General features: G+C 55.6%; 1 protein-coding gene across 1 annotated transcript in view; it reads right to left on the reverse strand.

Moving 5' to 3' along the window:
* MED27 (mediator complex subunit 27) overlaps nucleotides 1-20,773 on the reverse strand; it is a 173,432-nt gene extending 152,659 nt beyond the window's left edge. The window contains exons 1-2 of the mRNA XM_081103981.1: nucleotides 20,422-20,773; nucleotides 18,705-18,805 (exon numbers count right to left, since the gene is read on the reverse strand). The gene's annotated coding sequence lies outside the window, so the exon portion shown is untranslated. The remainder of the gene's footprint in view (nucleotides 1-18,704; nucleotides 18,806-20,421) is intronic.
* Between the last annotated feature and the right edge of the window lie 873 nt (nucleotides 20,774-21,646).

Consider the following 21,646-nt stretch of genomic DNA (forward strand, 5'->3'; position numbering starts at 1 on the left):
TTTTTCCATTGATTTTTAGAGAGAGTGGAAGAGAGAGGGAGAGACAGAGAGAAACATCTACGTGAGAGACATCGATTGCTTGCCTCCTGCACGAGCCCCAACCAGGCCCAAGCCGGGGAGGAACCTGCAACCCAGGTACGTGCCCTTGACCAGAATTGAACCCGGGACCCTTTGGTCCACAGGCCGAGGCTCTATCCCGTGAGCCAATCCGGCGAGGGCTGTACCAGTGGTTTTCAAAGTGGGTTCCCCAAGGCACCAACATTCCTCAGAAGTACCATGAAGGTTCTGTCTCAGGGTAGAGGTCGAGAAGGGGTGGTTGGGGGACCGGTTCTCAGGCCTCTTCAACCAAAGCAGTTCTACTTTTCTCCCGTTTATATCCAGACCTGAGTAGTTGTCTTTTTAGAAAAGGGCCTTTTTACCCCCAACTTTCAAACACTTCTGTTCTAAATACCATTCAAGAAATAATCATGAAATACAACAAGCAAATAAATAAGTCAAAACCCCAAAAAAACAAAACTGCACACACAACCACTCTGGTAATAAAATGACACCTCTTCAGTTTCCGGAGTACAGTAGTTATGATGTTCCCCTCACAAATGACGCCTGTAGATGTATTAATTAGCAAAACTCACGGACACAGTCCACCTTGCTTCCTGCAGGTAGTGCTGGTGGTGAAGGGGGTGGTTAGGACAAGAACTGTCTACGACAAAACAGAAATCTGCCTCTGAGCTCCCTCCTCGTATATCCCAGCGATTTCAGGGTCTGGGCACAGAGGGGTGGGGCGGGGGGAGAAGGGGGGGAAGGGAGAGCATGTCCTAAAATGTGCTTCTGGCACCCTATCGGGAACCACACGCATTTACAAAGAAAGTATACATGCCTTAGGAACCATACTTGATAATAATATGCCTGGAGGGCTGGATCTGAACCCTGTTTAAGACTTTCAAATGAAAGTCTTAATGAAAAGACTTTCATTTGCACAAATGAAATCTCTTCTTGATCAAGACTGAATCTTCCAGTTACCACGCCCCCTAGAATGCATGTTTCCCATCCTGGCGATGCAACACCCTCCCCCCCCAATTCAAATGAAGTTACCAGATTGGGATTCAGACAGTAGCAATCAACAAGAAGAAATGGATTAACAGCCGGTTGTGAGAAGACCCTTGTCCAGGTCTGCAACGTCAACTTGTAAAAGTGAGAGCATCTTCATACGTGAGCTGCTTCCACTCAGGCACACTTTGTGTGTGGGGGGGGGGGGCGGGGGGGGGGGGACTGGGACACCAGGGGAGCGCATGCTTTTAGCTCACTAACTTTCTCCTTGCGAACGATCTAATCAATAGGTTGGTTAGAGAGACGGACCTAGAAAATGTTTCGTAAAACACTGGGCCCCGAGATGGGAAATATCACTCCCACTTTGCTGGGGTCGAGATTTTCTTTCACCGAAGTCCATGCCCCTGTGGTTGCCAAGAGACTGAAGAGGTGGCACCTACAAGCGCGACACGGAGCAGAAGCAATTCTCAAGAGGAGCAGGCCCTGCTTTTAGAAGCCTCTTCTTTCTAGTGGGTTTTAAGGCAACTCCTTTCCTTTCCTTTGTTTTTCTGTTCGTGGTGGCTTGTGTTTCACACACATTCAACAAAGGCCATGAAAACCCTCGCCCCACAGGGCAGTGACAAAGCACTTTCTTCTTTTTAATACATTTTTGTTGGTTTCAGAGAGGAAAGGAGAGGGAGAGAGAGAGAGAGAGAAATCAATGATGAGAGAGAATCATTGATCAGCTGCTTCCCGCACGCCCCATGCTGGGGATCAAACCCACAACACGGGCATGTGCCCTGACTGGGAATCGAACCGTGACCTGCTGGTTCCTTGGTTGATGCTCAACCGCTGAGCCATGCCAGCCGGGCAAGGCACTCTTTGGGGGGGGGCGGGGGGGTTCATTTTATTTTCTTCATAGCTGGCATGGCTGTATAACTTGTATTCCAAAGGGCACTGTCAGAGTTAAAGGGGGCACTGTGAGTGCATAGCCTGCTTCCATTTGCTCCCTTGTGGATGTTCCGTTCCCATCATATGGCATCTGAGCTCCATGAGGACCGCTACCCTATTCGCCAGGGTTTTCTCAGCACCACGGACAGCGGCCTGCATGGCGGACCGGGTGGAGAGGGCGGGCAGCTCTGTAGTCAACACAACTGGAGGCAGCTAACCGGGTGGGTCAGACCTTCCTAACAGGGAGACCTGGGTGATGCGCAGGGACTGCCTCCACAAACGTTTGGCGAGACACCATTCCGCGTGGAAGAATAGCTTGTGTGAAAACCCAGAGGAGAGAGAAGGCTGTGGCGAGCTCGAACAGTGCAGGAAGGCCACAGGGGCTGCCCCAGGGAAGACCAGCGGAAGCCAAAAGAGGGAGGAGGTGGGTCTTTCCGGGCCTCATGGGGGTCTAGACGTTATCCCACAGGACGTGGAAATTCACTGAAATATTTAAGGGGAGCAGTGACTCAGTAATAGTCACTTTTTAGTTCATCCACATTAAATGATATCTATATACTTTGGGGTATTTTTATTCTACTTTTTAAAAAAATATACTTTTATTGATTTCAGAGATGAAGGGAGAGGGAGAGAGAGATAGAAAACATCAATGATGAGAGAGAATCACTGATCAGCTGCCTCCTGCACACCGCCCACTGGGGGTCGAGCCCGCAGCCCAGCATGTGCCCCGACTGGCAATTGAACTGTGACCTCCTGCTTCATAGGTCAGTGCTCAACCCCTGAGCCACGCCGGCCGGGCAGATTACTGCTTTCTTAGTCAGTCTGGATGATATGCCCTGGCCCCTCAATTAGATCTGAGTGTTTCTAAGTCAGCAAGGCATTCACGGGCTCTTTGTCAGAGGGAGCAAACGTCTAGCTGTATCTGTTCTGTGCTGACTCGAACTAGATCTGCATTGAGATCCACCTGGGGCACCTTGCCCAGCTCCCTGATGACTGGCTGCAGACCAGAGGGCTTTGGGTTCTGCCTCCAGTGCTCTCTCCTGCCCCCCAGTCTCCCGGCCCTGCTCCCATACTCGATAGAAGAGGACATTTTACTGGGCACCAGTCTCCTCTCCAGCATAATTGCCAAGTCCTTCAAGTCAGGAACTTTATTTTCTTCTTCTTTGAATGCTCTATACCAAGCGCTGACCGTGCCAGGCACACTAGAGCTGATTAATATTTGATTACCTTTGGCCATAACTTGATGGGGGAGGGACGGTGTCTATGCATCGCTCAGCGGCAGTTCTGCAAACTTGTGCTCCCGTGACCAGCATGCTGCAGGGACTCAGCGAACGCTGTGGACAGTCTGCCCAGCTATTAGGATATTCGCAGAGTCAGCCATGATCAAGGCCGGGGGTTTACAGGGGTCACTGAGCCTGCCAAAGAGGGCCGTGGTTTGCCCAAATTCACACAGGGCCTGACACTCGGGCCCAGGTCTGCTGCCCTGCCCTGGCTCCCTGTCACTGGCAATGTTGCCTCTTTGGCGAATGGGTTGACGATGCCCACCTCATGGGCTACTGGGAGGCCCATCCAGCTGAGAGGGTGCGTGTGGAGTTCTTAGTGCAATGCCTGCTCTGCTACCACTCAATGTATGGCTGTGATTATGGCTAAGCCAACGTCCTCCCACCCCAATGCCTTCGAGCTTGAAAGAGTGAGGCTGGTTTCTCACATTTCTAAGGACTTGCACCTCATAGGGCCCCGCAAGCCCCGGAGGCCGATCCCAGCAATCTGATGGCTCCTGTAACTCCCATCGGAAGCCCCAAATGCACTGGCTCCGTCCAATCGTCTCATGGGCCATAGGGTTGAATCTGGGGACACTGAGTTCCTGTGTGACTTTCATTAGACAAGACTCTAAACGTCCCCCTGCCTCCATGTCCCCATTTGGCTCCCTGAGCTTGGCCGGAGGAAGATGACGCAGCAAGCCTTGACCAAGGGATTCATCCGGCTGGGAAAGGGCCTCCGAGGCCAGCACTGTTATTTAAAGAACACTGATGGGAGCATGGAGTCAGGGATGCACTTCGTCCTCGGAGGAACGGCAAGCGGCCAGTCACGGCAGGGCATTTAGAGAGCTGACTCCCTGCATCAGTATTTAAGGCCTTCGCAAAAGCCGCATCCATCTTCCACCAGAAAAAAATGTGCTTGCGTCTCCCTGCTACCCAGAGAGTATTTAGTGCTCGGATATTGACACGCTTCTGTAGGAAGACTCACAGATGAAAACGCGATGTATTCAAGTGCTGATCATTTTTCATTGTCGCTTAGTGACAGAGCAGCCCGGAGTCAATCGCTGCAGATTTATGCTTTGTGATATCGATTGTGTGTGTGTGTGTGTGTGTGTGTGTGTGTGTGTGCTTAAGCAGTTTGCAAATACCTGGCCCCATCAACGAGGGGGCAATGCAAGGGGCGGGGCCCAGCAGGAAGCCCGCTTCCAGTTTTCTGCTGGACCAGCGTCTGGGTGGGCGCTGCCAAGAAGGTCCTGGACCAGGAGGCCCAGACACGCCAACCTCGCATGCCTGGCGGGTGAGCTGCCGTTTAATCATCGCCCACAGCCCCTGCGGTTCAAGGGACAAAAAGGAATGGCTTGATACAGTCAGCAAACTTTGGGAGACAGGAGGGACCTTCGAGGTTACCGAGCATCCAGCCCTCCTATTTGACAGGTGGGGAAACTGAGGCTCCGAGAAAGGATGGCCTCAACCAAGTGGCAAGATGAATGTTTTCAGGACAGCTTGGCCTTTTGAATAGAAGTGAAGATAAAACTAATCATAATGAAATAAGGCCCTGGATTTTGTTGGATGAAATCATGCATTTTCCTGTCCCAGTCAAGGTCATTTAACTAGAGCTGCTAGCTTCCTGCGTGCTGTTCACTGAGTACTTCCGGCCGGTCAGGAGAGGGACTTCCACGGCAGGTGAGGTAACTCATTCAATCCTCACAGCCATCCCGGGAAGAGGGCCTGTAACCCCCATTTCCCAGCTGAAAAGACTGAGGCTCAGAAAGGTTACGTAATTTCCCCACCATCACACCCGAGAGCAGCGGTTCTCAACCTGTGGGTCGTGACCCCTTTGGTGGTCCAACGACCCTTTCACAGGGGTCGCCTAAGACCATCCTGCAGATCAGATATTTACATGACAATTCATAACAGTAGCAACATGACAGTTATGAAGTAGCAACGAAAATAATTTTATGGTTGGGTCACAACATGAGGAACTGTATTGAAAGGGCCAGAAGGCTGAGAACCACTGCCCTAGAGGCAGAGCTGGGTTTCAAATGCAGGGCTTCCTAACTCGAAGCCCATCCCTTCAGTCTAGATGACATTGGGGACAGAAGTCGGGAGGGTGGCAAGGAAGCACGAGGAAGCTCGCATTTGAAAGATGGAGGAAGAGAAGGCAAGTGCTGTCTTTTTTTTTTAAATATATTTTATTGATTTTTTACAGAGAGGAAGGGAGAGCGATAGAGAGTTAGAAACATCGATGAGAGAGAAGCATTGATCAGTCGCCTCCTGCACACTCCCCACTGGGGATGTGCCCACAACCAAGGTACTTGCCCTTGACCGGAATCGAACCTGGGGCCTTTCAGTCCGCAGGCCGGCGCTCTATCCACTGAGCCAAACCAGTTCCGGCGCAAGTGCTGTCTTTGGGAGGCCCCGGTCCCCAGGATCTAGAGAGCACGGCAGTTTGGGGAGTCCTTTCTTCCGCACCGGGAATGTCCTGGGCACAGGGACGGGTCCTACTCGTCTGTCTCCACAGAGCTTGGTGCAGAGAAGGCGCTCGATGCATGCTCACAGATTAATAAACGAAGAGCCCGGGGAATGACCTCACCCACGGGGAGAGCGGGAAGCCCACGTGCCTGCCACGCAGAAAGCACGCACAGCCCAGGCCCCGCAACATCACACGCCTGGGGGAGTGCGAGTGCGGCAACATCCCCGGAACGGACAGCGAGTAGAAACACGGGCGAGGTCCTCCCTCCAGACGCCCAGGAAACGTGGGTGTGGCCAGCTGTCTCGCCGAGTGAGGAGGTCCCGAGAGTCACGTCACTGAATGGCTCCCGACCCAGACACGGCAGGAAGTGCTCTCAATGCATTGCTTCACCTAGTCTCACACCAGCTCCCGGGAAGTGGGTGCTGTGGCGGGTCCCACTTCCCAGAGGAGAAAGCTGCGTGTCAGAGAGGTTCGGTGCTTGGCCCGAGGCCACACGGCTAGTGAGAGGTGCAGCTTGAACTTGACACTCAGTCTGCTACCTCCAAAGGTCTCTTGACTCAAAGTCATGGGCCGGTCCTCCTTCCCACTGGATTGCAGACTTGAGACCCAAGGAGTCACCTACCTACGGAAAACCACTGTTAGCATCGGCGTATCAGAACCTGCCAGCGATCCACATCCTGCTGCCTTGTTCTTGACCTTCGTCTTTCCAGGTCCGCCTCCCCTCTTCTTTGGTGCTGCTGTCACCTGATGGTCTCCTGGAGCTTTGGGGGGTGAGGGGCAGGGAAGCTTCGTGCAGTTATCTCAGGGATGGTCTCTTCCTAGAAAAGATCACCGCCTCGCTGCCTCTTCTTCATCCCTTTGGGGGGCGGGGGGCCCTCAAAGCCTCAGTGTAACGTTCAGCCGAGTCTAAGCTCAGGGGGCAGAGGCCGAGTCTGCTTGGATGCCTGGCATTGAAGTGGGAACTCACAAAATATTAGCTGAGTGCATGAGTTTTATCTGAGCAGAAACGGGACTGGCATCTGAGCGGGGTAAGGTGCCTCCACAGGGCACAGCAGCCCAACCCCTGCCTCCCAGTCTGGGGAGCATTTCCAGAAGCCACACTCCCTCTTCCTTTGGTCCAGAAAACCTCAAAGGGTCGCCTCACTAGCCCGAGGCCACTGGCCGTCCAGGGGCCAACCTTCCCTGGCCCAGAGGGTGCAGCTTCTGGGAAAAGTGCATCTTGCTTCATGCAGCCGGGATGACCTCATGGTGGAAATTCCCTGCAGCCGTGTGAGGACACTTCCCCCGCAGAGGGGTGGGGCCCTGGGGGCCTGTGTGGCCCAGGATGGAGTCTGGGGCCCAGGACGCTCCGGTAGGGCCGGGAGGGGGGGGGGGCGGGGGGGAGGGGCACGGGGAGCCCACCATCAGCATGTGTAGCTATCTCCTTTCTGAATGTCCTTCACCATCTTGACCATGTCCCCCCTGGCCCTTCCTGCGAAGGCTGCTCTCTGCCTGAGCCACTTTCAGCATTATTTCTGCATCGTCCTCTCCAGGGAATTTCCTGCTTTAGACTTTCCTCCCGATTGAATTTGCCTTTCTCCCTCGGAGCCAAATCTCATTTTGTTCTTTTCCATCTGCCTCGCCAACCCCCTGTGAGGCATCAGCGTTGCTCCTCGGCCCTCCCTGGCAAGAGCGACACCTCCAGCGAAGGCCTGAACGCAGATTTCATTCTCGTGCTGTTTGCTCCGTCCTGCAGAGCCTCAGTAAGGACGTTACACGAGAGCACCAGGTCCCCACCCCTTCGGCAAGATGGCACCCTGTCATGTATCTTTGCTGTGTGTGTTCTGTTCCGTTTGCTAGGTAAGGCTTTCCTCCACCATGGTTCGAACTTGCTTCATAAGGAGCACTGCATTAGGAATGATGGCAACTGCTCTCATAAGACCTGCTCTGGGCGCTCCCCACAGGCCCCTGCGTCTGTGGGCCCACGGGAGGAGCAGCCCCGGCACCTCTCACTTGCCTGAACCTCCCATTGCCAGGAGTCCAGGGCCTCTGGGATGTTGGCTGAGTTTCCGTGACTGCCCTTGGCCGACCAGCCCAGAACAGGCGTAAAATTCCTCCCAGAGTCAGGTTTCCACCTGTGCTGGGGAAAGGCAGCAACGTGGGAACGGGGGCCCGGTCCTCAGAACCTCACCACCCCGCCAGGCAGAGGGAGCGCTCCCACACATGCGCCCCACGCGGACAGAGGGGAGCAGGTCAGGATTCTGACAGAAGCAGCATCCCTTCAGGTAAAGGTTGCGTTTTGAGAAATTCGAATGGGGCACGTGCTTGAAAACTAACTTTTTTACTGTGGCAAATGCCAAACGTACACAAAAGGCAGAAGGAATATGAGCCTCCATGAAGCCATTGACCAGTTTCAACGATTGAAACCGTTTGCTATTCTTATGCCATGTCCTTGCTCTTCTCTCTCTCTCTCTCTCTCTCTCTCTCTCTCTCTCTCTCGAACACTTTAAAGCCAATTTCAGACATCATATCTTGCATCAGTAATTGCTTGGAAAGGCACCTCCAACAGATAAGGAGTTTTTGAAACACAACCATGACACCATTATCGCATCTCACACAATTAAAGGTAATTCCTTGTGCCGTACCCTCTGCCACCTGGTTCCCGTTCAGTTTTGTCCCCGATGGTCTCAAAGCACATCTTTCTACAGCTGGTTCACTTGACTCAGGACCCAAATAAGGATGACATTGTACTTGCCTCTACCCTCCTAACCGACAGCATTTAGTGGTGGAAGAACCGAAGTCATTCATCTTGTAGAATTCCAAATGTAGTCTGTCTCAAAGGACGTTCGTTATGTAAAATAGAAACAGAGAGAAAGATAAACTAGGAGATAATCTAAGATAAACTCGGGATAAACCCAAAATGCCCAGCGAGGTGAAGCAGGACCCTGAGTTAGAAGGAAGCCCAAGGCTGCTCACGGTAACACACCCTCCCACCCCCCACCCCCCACCCCACCCCCCCAAGGCTTCGGCGGCCTTGTGGGCAATGACCCTGAAGGCTGCCTGCCCTCTGCACTTGGCAGGAAAACTCACCTTGGGATTCTTTTGTATGGAAAATCATTCCTTGGTAGATTAAAAAAAATATATTATTCGGCTTAGCAATGATTACAACATATATTTATACGAATCCATAGTAAAATCTATTGGCCCAGCCGGGCCAGCGTGGCTCAGTGGTTGAGCGTCAACCTATGAACCAGGAGGTCACGGTTCTGCTCCTGGTCAGGGCACCTGCCCAGGTTGTGGGCTCTGGTCCCCAGTGTGGGGCGTGCAGGAGGCAGCCGATCCATGACTCTCTCTCATCATTGATGTTTCTATCTCTCTCTCCCTCTTCCTTCCTCTCAATGGAAATATATTTTTTTAAAAAAATCTATTGGCCCTACGGCGCTATGCCTGGAAGGGCCCTGAGAGAAGGGAAGAGGGAGGAAAGGGAAGGGAAGGCAAAAAATGAAAGAAAGCAGGTGTCAGGGATACGAGGACATTCCAGCCAGAATTAGAGAGGTTTAGGAGGCCAAGGGTGGGTGGTGGCTAAAAGATGATGAAGTTTGTTGAACTTGAATGTGACCCTGCTACCCCTCGACTCTTCTGAGACTCCGGGTCACTGGGGTGAGAGGAGGCTAGGCCACGTGTGCACTGCCAGCCTCGATGGCTCAACGCCCAGCTGTCTGGGACTCCCGCCTCCGTCTGAGCAGCGCCGTCCACTTCCCGAGCCCCAGTCTTCTCCCCGTGACCTGGGCTGACAACTCTCATCTCAGGGGTCGCTGTCCATGTGAAGCGAAGGGCGCAGGAGGGCGGCCGGGCTCCGGGAAGCTGTGTGCGTGCTGGCTGAGCTCACAGCAGGTCGGTCGTTGCCTGGGGAGAATCTATCAAATTGATTGGCTCTTGTAACAATCTATCAGGTTGATGGACGGCAGGTGGGGGGCGGCAGGAGGTACTGAGGGGGTGTAAAACATTCGCCTAAGGGGGAAAAGGGTGTCGTTTGTTCCACGTGTCCTTGGGGCCGTGGCCCGCGTTTCAAGCCTGGGGCGCGGGTGGGGGGGACGCCTTGAGAACAGCCCCTCCGGCTTTTCTGCAGATCACCTTGCACTTCCGTCCGGCTTTAGCCTGTATCGTTTTCCCAAAATACTAAGTAGGTTAGGCAATTCCTCCAGGGCCCTCGATGCTCACGCTCACGTCCCTGCCATGCTGATGCTGCATTTGTTTACCCAGAGGGATCCAGGTGAGGAGAGCCTGGCCCCGCCTTCCTCAGCGTCCTCTCCCCACACGGGGATGCGGCTGCCAGTAGCGCCTTGAGGCAGGGAAGGACCTCAGCCTGCCCCCTCGCCCCTCCGGCCCCTGCACAAAGGACTTGGAGGGGAAAGCCGAGCGCCTGCTCAAGGATGCCGGCCGCACCAGAGAAAGACAGGCTGCTGTTGGCATCATGTGCATGGATCAGGGCTCAGAAAGCCCAGGTCCGGGTCTTTATGCGGCTTCTTTCACTCCCGGCGGCCCGTCAGTCCTTGTTAGTTTCAGCTTTCTGCTGAAACCCGGGCAGGGGCGGCGGGCACCAGGGGTGGGGGGTCCCCTCCTCCGTTATTAGCAGACTCTGCCCCTCTGGTCTCCCCTCCTTAGCAGCCAGCCCCCAGCAGATGGCTTGGTTTCCAGAGGCCACCGGAGGGACAACAAAGCTTTTCCGTGCCCATTGGAAACGTTATTTACAGGGACCGCGCCTACTTCCTCCCCAGTCCCCCTCTGGTGACCCCTAAGATCCCCTCTCAGGAACCGCTCGTGTGGTGTCCGAAAGGGAAAAGGGCCATGGGCACCAAGCCTCGTCCCAGCCCTAACTCGCCTGCCGGCTCAGGAGGCTCTCCAGCCCTGGCCGGGAGAGGGCCAGGAGGAAGCGATGCTGCGACTTCCACGCCAGCCATTCAGACAGAACTCTTTACTGCCATCGATCGCCCGTAATCAATAACTTCTTCTCAATAAGCAAGTCTCACAGTCCCCCCGCCCTCCGCGAGCCTCCTGTGCCACGCACTGCCCGCCCGGAGTTCCTCCTTTAACGTGGGAACCTCCTCCGCCCTCTGCCAGCGACCCCTGTGACTGGAAATCTGAAAGAGCTGTGTTTGCCACGAATAAAAGCAGGGCCGGCCCGCCAGGCCCGCCGCCTCGCCAGAGATTTGCAAGTGCACACGCTCTCCCTCGCACCGCAAGGCCATGGGGGCCCCATTCCAGCTCCCCCACCTCATGCCCCTTTAGTATTAGCTCAGCCCCCGAGGGGGTTGTCTCCGCTGGCGAGTGGCCTCGGGGCCTCAAGTTATCAAAATACTAATGCGACCGATTTATCAGTCCCGGCGAATGGAGTGTCAGAGGTTGTGGGGGAGGGGCACCTGGCCTGTGCCCCTGGCCTTCCTGGGACCCTCCACAGGAGACTGGCTCAGGCCTGGTGTCAGTTAGACACCTCCCCCCCCCCCCCACCTCAGGGACCAAGGGCAAAGGAGGGCTGGATGGTGTAGTAAACCTGGTGGTTCTTAGGATTCCTGAAATCTGGCACAGGGACCCCCGTGGAGTCTCCTTATGGATCATCTCACCGCCTGCCAACGCGGGGCCGCCGGCCCTGGTGGCGCGGGGAAGGGCTCCAGCGGAACCGGGCACGACGCTGAGTAACGTTAAGTCAGAGTGAGCACGACTCCCTTCCAAGTCTCTTTCAACCTTCACAGGCGCCAAGGGGGTTTCTGACTCAGGTGCTCCCGTGCCTCCCGCACACCTGCTGACCGCCCTCCTCGCCAGAGAGCGGGCCCCGGGCCCAGCCGCCGTGGGAGCGGAACCTCCAGCAGCTGGCAGCGGCGTTTGGCTTTGGTGATATTTGTTTTTAGAGTGACCTTACGTTTGCAGCAAGTTGTACTGCCTTTCCATTTGCTTTCATGATACCGAGGTTCCCTTTAAAGCACATATAATTAAGGTAAACATCAGAGGATTCAAATTTACAAATTAAATCAGTAATAGCCTGGGTGGTATATGGATATAACAGTACAGGGCGCGGTGAAAGGGGGTTTACAGCTGAGTACGTGGAACGCAGTGTTTATTCTTGTGTTATTATTTATTAATTATTCTACTCTTTTCCATACGAACAACTATAAACCTGCCTTTGCCCCACCCGGTACCTGGGAAGGAGAAGTGGGGAGTGAGGAAACCTGGGTCTGCTCGAGTTGTCACAGGAGACAAGGCCCTTGAAAACCACCCCCAGAGTGGTGCTGGGAGAAGGTGGGGAGACTATTCAGGGAAACTGAAAATGTCCCCTTCACCTCCTGATATAGGTGGGGTGTCGTGCTGGACAAACAATATATACTTCTTGTCCACCCGGCGCCCGCCTTCCATTCTCCTGGCATCAAACTCACTTTCCTTCAGGGAGCAGCAATGATTGGTCCATAGTGGATGTGTGACTCACGCCAGACCAATAGAGCTCTTCCCTGAAAGTTTTCATACTGAATCTGGGGAGAGGGGGGAGTCCTCTTTTTCCCTTGGTAAGAGAATGGGGCTCCCCACAGAGAAGAGTTAAGATGAGAGAGAGGCAGAAAGAAAAATCCCTGATCCCATCCAAGTCCCTGGACCTGGGGCACCCCTCCACCTGCCTCTCTGTGATCTACTCCCGGAAACCCGTCTGCCAGCTGATGGTCCTTGACCGAGAGGAGACTCGAGGGCTTCAGAGGCCATGGCTGCAGGGATGGGACTTGGTTACCTTTTGGACCTGGGCCTTTTGTTTTGCATAGAATTTAAATATGCAGATCAACTGCTCATGTTGCAGAAGTGACAGGCGGTTGAGTTTGGAGTGAGGGGTCAATGGGTGGGGAAGGAGGAGCTCCCCCAGGGCAGAGGGGTGCCTTTTCTGAGCTCCCCCATGGCATTCATCTCATGACAGTCCTCAGTAACAACTCATTGACGGGTCGTCCCTCAGCAGTAACTTCTCGTAACTCCTACCAAGACTGGACTTTTACCCAGTTGTCTCATTACCTCTTCTGTGTGCACACAGGAAGCGGGACTGAGCCTCCCAGGCTATGCCTATCAGATGCCAACAGGTGGGCCGACGTGATCGGCTGCCCATTAACTAACAATAATAATAGCCGACCTCTGATGGTTCCTCCTGAGGTGCCGGGCCCTGTGCCTCACACCTGCGTGCCCAGCTCATGGCATCCGACACCCACCCAGGAGGTGGGGATCATTCCCATTACAGATGAGGGAACCGAGACACAGAGAATTTCAATACGTCGATTAGTCACGTATTAATTAATAATTCATTCCAAACCATCTGCTTGGTGATCCCTTGCAGGAGCTTAAATGAAACGCGGCTATACCGTGTCTCACTTCCTGTGGGACACAGATGATAGTCAGAGGAAGTCATCACAGCTTACCACGTGCTGAGTGGCAGGCATGGTGGGAGCGTCCTATGCATGACCTGGGGAGTCCTTTCGGGGGGCTGCGGATGGGAAACACAATGGAAGCAAGTTCAGTGAGTTCAGTGACTGGCCTGAGGTCACTAGTAAGTGGCAGGATGGGGACCCAACCCCGAGGCCGTGTGACGGCAAGTCCCGCCTCCCAGCCTGATCAGTGTGAGCCTCCTTGAGCATGTGGCACAGGGCATTGCCTGCTGCTGAGTTTTAGCCCCAAGTCCGGCGGCCCTTGCACCAGCCAGGTGCCCTGCCACGGCCGAGTCTTTCCTGGACCCCCACCCCTTCCCCGGCTTCTCCTTCCAGCTCTCCTCGGCCCCCAGCTCTGCAGCCCCCTCTCCCCTCTGACCGTGGGGCACGGGCTTGTATGGAACCGGCTTTGTGGAGAGGCTTTTAAACCTTCCTGGTTGCAGCCCGTATTGATCCGCCTTGTTCCTTAATGGGATTCTTCTGCTTCCGCCACCTCCCCTCCGCCCACCTCCCCTCAGCCAGCCCATTACCCTGGGCCTTTGCTCAGTCCCGACTCTGATCGATGCTCCTCAAGGGGAGCGGGGAGATGGGGGAACCGGGGAGACAAACGAGCCGACTGTGGCCCAGGCCTGGCCTCTGCCTGCGGCCTGGGGGCTGGGCCCCGAGCCGCTCCGTCACAGGGAGGGCTGTTTCTAGGCCCCTGTTCCTGTCACTGAGGCTGCTGGCTGTTGGGTGGCTGCCCATTAGGACCAGCCCTCTCCTGTGCCCGCTGAGCCCCAGCCCCCCTCCTCCCCTCCGGGTCCTGGCAAATGGGGACCCCATAGGTGAGTGGCTTCGACACAGCACCAGAGCCTTCTTTCCTTTGTTGTCACCAAAGAAGTGCCCCAAAGTGCCATTTGTGGGCGTTCGCCGCCTCCTTTCTGGGCTCCTCGCCTGTGGGCAATGATGGCAGTTTGGGGGCCGTCTGTTGCTATGGAATTCAAACTCACGGCAACTCGTACCGTTTCCTTGGCCGCCTGCCTTTGATTCCCCGACTTCCTTTACAATCAAGTCAATAACAAACGTGCCCTCGCCTTCCTCCCGTTGGCGATGGTATTTCAGATCAATGTGAGGCCGGAGCCGGCCCTCCGATGGGCTGCAAACAGGCGCAGCACCAAACAGGACTCGCGTGACATGGGCCCGGGAAGCGAGCCACGTCTCCACACACAGCGATCTCTGATTTATACGACTGCACCGTCGGCCTCTGCTCGAGCCCATTACCTTCCCTCTGACCGCAGGGGCTGCGTTTCCAGGCCTGGTGCTCAGTTTGTACCCGTTTGTCACAAGCAGCCTCCGGTCTTTGCCAGGACACTAGCCCCGGAGAGCAGTGACTGTGTGCAGAGCACCTTCCGTAACTGCCCAGAGGGGGCATCTTCGCAGAAGAGCTGGCCCCAGGCAGGCACCCACCCCATGGCACACAGAGGAAGCGGCCAGGCGTGCTCCTGGTCGGTCTGGGTGAGAGCATGCTTTGCTGGGGACATGTCGTACTCCGATGGCCCATCAATACGCTGGTAGCAAGTTACAATGCCAATTGCACTCGCTGTCCATTCTTCCACAGCCCCGTCTCCGGCCATCAATAGAGTGGCAACGAGGGTCATCTCCAACTTGTTGCTGGCCTCAGGGCTGCTTCCAGGCTGTGGACACATCTCCCTGGCCAGGAGGGAACACAGCTGTGTGCACCCACACAGGTCACGGCCACAGGCCATGAACACACGCACGCACCCCGGAGCCCTGTCACTGCTCTTGTCCGCGTCCTCTGGATGGTGTTACAATGGGAATAAAAGAGATGACCGTCCAGGCTTTCGGAGCAGAGAGCCAGGCAGGGTGGGGGCAGGAAGGAGTCAGGGCTTTTCAAATAGCTGATCATTTAGGAAGCGACAGAGCACAATGGTTAAGAGCATTGGAGCTGGACAAGCCCGAATCCAGGCCCGGGTCTGCCACTTCTCAGCTGTGTGATTTTGGGCAAGTGACTTAACCTCTCTGAGCTGTTGGGGTGTTTTTTTAATCAGTAAATTGGGGTTCATCATAGTGCCAGGTTGACGGGGCTGCTGGGAGGTTAGAGGGAATAATACAGGCAGAGTCTGGCCTGCATGTCTGGGCCAAAGAAAGCTCTCGATCCCTTATAGCTGGTGTTATTATCACGGTGCACGCATCTGCCCCTCGCTCTGTGCCAGGCACGGTTCAGCACTTCTCTCTAATTCACTCCCTGGATCCTCTATAACAGTGGTTCTCAACCTTGGCTGCACATTAGAATCACCTGGGAATCTTTTTACAATCCTGATTTCTGGGCCTCATCCTCCAGAAATTCTGTGTCTTTGTTATGGGGTGGGGCCACAACATTAGTAACAAAGAAACATAATTTCCGGAGGATGAGGCCCAGAAATCAGGATTTTTAAGATTCCCAGGTGATTCTAATGTGCAGCCAAGGTTGAGAACCGCTGCTCTATAATGAGATCGCTAGCCAGCCATCACCACAGTTCCCAGGAAACTCCTCGCACCTGTGAGCCTGATGGCAGCCATGCTGGGTGAGGCTTCTCTTGGCGGGCGGGCGGGTGGGCTTTCTGCAGGTGAGGACTCGCGGCTGGGCCCACACACAGCCTGCGTCTTCTTGCCTGGCTTCTCAAACACTCTTTTCTCACCTTTTTTATTTTTTTGAGGTGACGTTCACGTAACGTAAATTAACCATCCTAAAGTGAGCGAATCAGTGGCATTTAGCACATTCACAGTGTTGTGCAACCACCACTTCTATCCAGTTCCAAAACATTGGCACCGCCAGGCAAAGCCCGTGAGCGGTAGCAGCCATTCCCGACCTCCCCTGCCCGCCCCCACCCCCCCCCCCCCCCGCAACCCCCATCTGCTCGGTTCGTATGGATTCGCCTCTTCTGGACATTTCATAAGTGGAATCATGTAACACGTGACCGTGCCTGGCTTCTTGCACTTAGCACAGTGCTTTTGAAGTGCATCCATGTGGTAGCATGGAACAAGCTTTGCTCCTTGTCATGGCCGGGTAACATGTCCTCGCACGGAGCTGACATGTTTTATGGGTCTAGCACGCGTTGAGGGACACGGGTTGCTTCCGCTCCGGCGGCTGTGAATCGCTGCTGTGACCGTGGCTGTGCAGCTCACGCTCTTGCTCCGCACTGAGCTGTACTCAAACCTGTGGCTTCGCAATTCCTGCCTGTGTACCCCTGGCGCCCCCTCTTCCCCCTGGCGACCCCGCCCCCCACTTCAGGGCCCAGCTTCCTGCCACTTTCTCCAGGGAGCCTTCCTGCTGTGCTCCTTCCCGGGAGGCTCCCATCACACCCCCTGCAGGGGGGGTTGCAATGGCTCCTGCGTCTGTCTTCGCTGACAAGGGGGGCTGTGATTGCTCCGACCACGGCTGCCTCCTCGGGGCCTCCCGACAGCCTGGGTGCACGGTAGCGCTTTCTAAAATGTCGTCGAGCGAATGCGTGACCGTCATCTCTGCAATGACCAGGTCTGGGTGGCAGCCTCCGGGGAATTCTCACAGATTCCCACGGATTGGGCTCCTTTCGGGGAGGGAGCAGACGCCCACCGTTCATATTCTGTGGCGAAAGGCCCCTCGGGAGATTTGTTGATTAAAAATACAGTATAGAAACGGGAGCAAAGCTGCCATTAGAAAGGATTCATTACAGCCCTGCCCATTATTCTATTTTAATATTAATGACCCTTAAACATGCTTCCCATATAGGCTCTGACGCTTTCTGCTCCCCCTACCACGCCTCATCCCTCCCCCACCCCTTCCCCACCCCTTCCCCAGCCCTTCCCCACCCCTTCCCCACCTCTGCAGCGTTTGCATTCTTCCCTCACGTTGTCCCTCTGCAGGCCCCAGGCCGGAGCTTGGAGCTTTGCCACTCATGGCTGGGGTCTGTCGCCACTGTTTCCCCACCCCCAGCCACCGCACTGGGCAGCTCAGAACGTGCCACCCCCTCCTCAGCCGCCCACTGGGCCTGGAGGCTGGGTGTGCTGGGTAGTGCAGCCATGCGGGTTCAGGGAAGAGGGACAATGCCTGACCCTGGGGGGGAGCAAAGCTTCCCTAATGAGATGGCAGCAGAGAGATGACAGGAAGGAAAGGCCCTTCAACAGGGAGATGAAAGGCCATCACCCAAGGAGGCCGGGTGAGCCGCCTGGGCAGCCTCCTCCACGCGCTCAGCGCCCCCCTCTCCCCCCCCAGCACAGAAAGCTCCAATTAAGAACATTAACTGGCGCCAGGGCACGGGAGGGACACGGCCTGGTCGGCCTGGTCACAGTGGGGGGCAGCTCTGCTCTTTGAGGAAGGTTTGCAGGGAGACCCTGCAAGCAACTGGGGGAGGAAGTGGCCGGAACCCGGTCTCGCTCAGGGACTTGCCTGATCTGTGGGAGCAAGAAATCACTGCCTTCACTTTGTGCCTGTTTTGGGGCCCTTACCTGCCACTTAGGGTGTCCTACCCCCAAGACCAAAGGCAATGGCATGGCCTGGACCCTACAGATGTGTCCGGGGGTGGGGACCCTGCCCGCCTTGCCCACTGGTGCCCAGCACAGAGCCCGCTCACTGCCGTTGCCCTGTAAAAACGCGCGGAGTGGTACTGATACGTCATTGGCTGACGTCTCCCTAATTCGTTAGAAGCAACCCTCGAGTGTCTTTGCAAATGGGCGGAGACCACTGAAACGTCTCTATTTGTCCAGGGAGCGTGTCTCTTGAGCTGACGTTTTATAATAAATGTATATACGCCGGGAATCTAGCAGGCAATTTCTGTGTTAATTACTTTTCTTCCTTTAACGATAACTGACATCCACTGGACGCTGGGCCGCACCCGGGCCTGCTCTGAGGGCTTCCACATGTGAGTTCACTGAGCCTCACACACGCTGGGAGGCAGGCACGGCGGCCTCACTCCACAGCCAGCAGAGCACAACTCAACCGGTATGTCCCAAAGGGAAACCACCCCCCTCCCTCACCTGCACATGCACACGCACACGCACACGCACACGCACATGCATACACACACTGCTTCATGGCCACATTGAGTAGTTAGCTGATATAAAAAGGGTTACAAAGCATCACATGTTGAAAGAATCCCTCACCTCCCTGATAGGCACAGTCCTTGCCTGTGACTATGAGCAGAAAACCGGGGCTCAGAGAGGTTTAGCAGCTTCTTGAGGTCACACAGCTGGGAGCTGGCAGACTATAGGATACCAAACACAAAATACCACGTGCGGGCGTGCACGTACAGTGCGATTGAAACTTCGTGGCCCATGCGCAGACGTCGGTATTTTGTGGAAGAGCCACACTCAAGGGGCCAAAGAGCCGCATATGGCTCCCGAGCCGCAGTTTGCCGACCACCGGGATAGGGTGTTTATTCTTAAATGCAAATTTATTTAAAATCTAGGCTAACGGATGGCCTTCTGATTGGCTGTGATGTGAGCCGCTCCCGGGCTTTCCAGGGAAGCAAGCTGGTGTTCTTCCTGCCACCTCGCTCAGGGCAGCCAGGAGCAGCTGCCGGTGGCGGTGCCCGCCCTCAGCGCCGCGCTCCTCACCTTGTCAGATCGCTGCAATCCCTCCTGATGCTCAGGCAGGTCCTCCCCGGCCGGCCTCCTCGTTCTGCCTTCAGTCCTCTTTAATTAAACAGCAGCTCTCCCTGGAAAGCAATTGAATTATCCAATTATGTGCTCCTAACCTGATTGCTATCATTATCGCCAGGAACTCGGTGACTCAGGTGTTGATGGGGCTCAAATAGGAACCAGCATGAATGAGCAGCAGTGATGGATGTGAGCTGAACACCCACTGCCCTCCCCACTCACTCCACCTGCTTCCCAGTCCAGAACCCCCATCCACCTGCGTCCCAGTCCAGAACCCCCTTCCACCTGCTTCCCAGTCCAGAACCCCCTTCCACCTGCTTCCCAGTCCAGAACCCCCAACTCCACCCTGTGTCCTAGTCCAGAACCTCCATCCACCTGCTTCCCAGTTCAGAACCCCCATCCACCTGCGCCCCAGTCCAGAACCTCCATCCACCTGCTTCCCAGTTCAGAACCCCCATCCACCTGCTTCCCAGTCCAGAACCCCCATCCACCTGCGTCCCAGTCCAGAACCCCCTTCCACCTGCTTCCCAGTCCAGAACCCCCTTCCACCTGCTTCCCAGTCCAGAACCCCCAACTCCACCCTGTGTCCTAGTCCAGAACCTCCATCAACCTGCTTCCCAGTTCAGAACCCCATCCACCTGCGTCCCAGTCCAGAACCCCCATCCACCTGCGTCCCAGTCCAGAACCCCCATCCACCTGCTTCCCAGTCCAGAACCCCCGTGGCTGCGCGCCGCCCCCCCCCCACCCCCCCCACACACACATGCGCGCACGCACACACACCCACACACACGCACGCACACACACCGCCCTAGGCCTCGCTGCCATGGGACTCTCCAGAGTGGCTGCTTCCCCACTTGTCCACGTCTGCAGAGGATGGGCGGGTAGCACAGGCCTCCTGGAGCCCCGTCACGCAGGCTGGGCTCCCTGCATTCTCTGTGGCACCTTTGTCCTACAGCTCCTACAGGCACACGACCAGGACTGGGCCTGGGAGAGGAAGCCTGCTGTCACCTGGCCTCAGTCTCCCGGGACGGCCCTCAGCCTGAGGCCTGGGTGTGGGCGCGTCTGATTCCCCACCGCCTCCGCCAGGGCTCAGCCCCGCTCTCCACTCGGAGGGTGGCTCAAGGCAAAGTCTGCACCCCTCACCCAGTTTCCCTGGTTGTTACCCTCCCATAGGACCACGGCACCCACAGCAAAACGAAGAAATTAACATGAACTCACACTGTTCACTGGAGTTCAGACTCTGGATTCCACGTGTTTTTCTACGAATGCCCCTTTCTGTTCTAGGATCCCACTTGGCACTTGGCTACGGCCATGTTCAGTCCTTCGCGAGGCCCACCCAGGTCAGGTGACCCTACGCACGTGCCACTTTAACTCCCTCAATAACGCTGCGATGCGAAGAGGGTGAGTGACTTGGCCAAGATCACAGCGTAAATGAGGAGGCGGGACTCCAGCCATCAATCAGGCTCCCGAGCGCCCCCTCCCTGCTCAGCAAGGAGTGTCTCACGCACACATTCTCTCTCACACACACATCACACTTACACTCAGACACACAGCTCTATGGCAATATTTAGCAACTGACTAGTCTAAAAATTTGCACAAAGCGCACAACGTTAAAAAAAACTCTCACTTTTCCCACCAGGTGTGTTCCTGAAAAGTTGGCTGTGGAAGAACTCACCAGAAAGTTGGCATGGATCAACTGATTGCTATGTGCTGAGGCGCTTTGCGTATATTTCTTCACTGGTTCATGCACAGCCCTTGGTGGGAATGTGCTGTTGTACCCGTTTCACAGATGAGAAAATCAAGTCACAGGGAGGAGAAGTGACTCATTCCAGGTCAAATAGCCAGGTAGTCGCAGAGCTGGGATTCAAGCTCAGCTCTTTCTGCCTCCACTACCCTGGTCCTTACTCACCAGGCTCTTCTCACTTCCGGCTCCTGTGGTCCCTGGTCCGGTGGCGGTCAAGGACGCCGGTGAGCGGCCCAAGAGGCTCTGGGGTCTGGCGGTACCAGGCTGCTCCCTATTCTGTCTCAGGGGCCCCTTTGCCTCCAGAAGCCGGTGCCACTGTGTCGCTCACATGGAATATGCTAATCCTCGGGCTCCACTGTACTAGGGCCCAGCTGGTAGGAGCTTTTATTTCCACGAAGTGAGAATGCTGTTGCCATGGAATGCAGCCTGGTACCCAGGGAGCAGGATTGCGGCGGGAGAAGCCACTCCAGGCTGTTCCTGCCTTTCTCCAAATTTCACTGTCCTCTGTACCTCACCACGGATTTTCATTCTCCTGTTCACGGAAAACTGGCAGACCCCCGCCACCCCTCCTGGGGCGGGAGGTGGGAAATCGTCATTTTCCGTCATTTGCCCAGCGGGCATAAAAACAGCACCTGCGTAGAGAGCGGGGCAGGATTGGTCTAAGTCGCCAAACACCGGCGCCTCTTTTTCAATAGGGTGGCGCCCCCCAAACTGCTCCTCCCCACCCTCGGCTGCTGTTAAACCTGTTTTAAAGTCTTTTCCATGAGAGAGAGGTTGGGGGCCCGGGTCGGATTGGCTTGGCGTGCACACAGGGGGCTGCCCTTCTCCGACCATGTGCGCCGTGACCTCGAGCCCCAGCTCAGGGTCAGCGGTCCTGGGTTCGCTTCTCACTCGCTGGGTGACCTCGGGCCAGTTACTCAACTACTCTGAGCCCCAGTTTTCTCATTTGTGAACAAGGGGGAACCAACAGGGACCGCACGGAGCAGCGGGGGCCAGGGTGATGGCTGCAAAGCACAGGGCCTGCGGGAGCCAGCTGCTGGTGATGGTTGTAACAGCATCTCCCTTTCTCTCTCTTACCACCTCCTCCCCGCCCTCCCTCCCTCCCTGCCCTCCCTCCTACCTTCTCTCCTCTTCTCCTTCCTTCCCTCCCGCTTTA

This window comes from Myotis nattereri (genome assembly GCF_964212035.1).
Source record: "Myotis nattereri genome assembly, chromosome: 12".
Taxonomy (NCBI): Eukaryota; Metazoa; Chordata; class Mammalia; order Chiroptera; family Vespertilionidae; genus Myotis; species Myotis nattereri.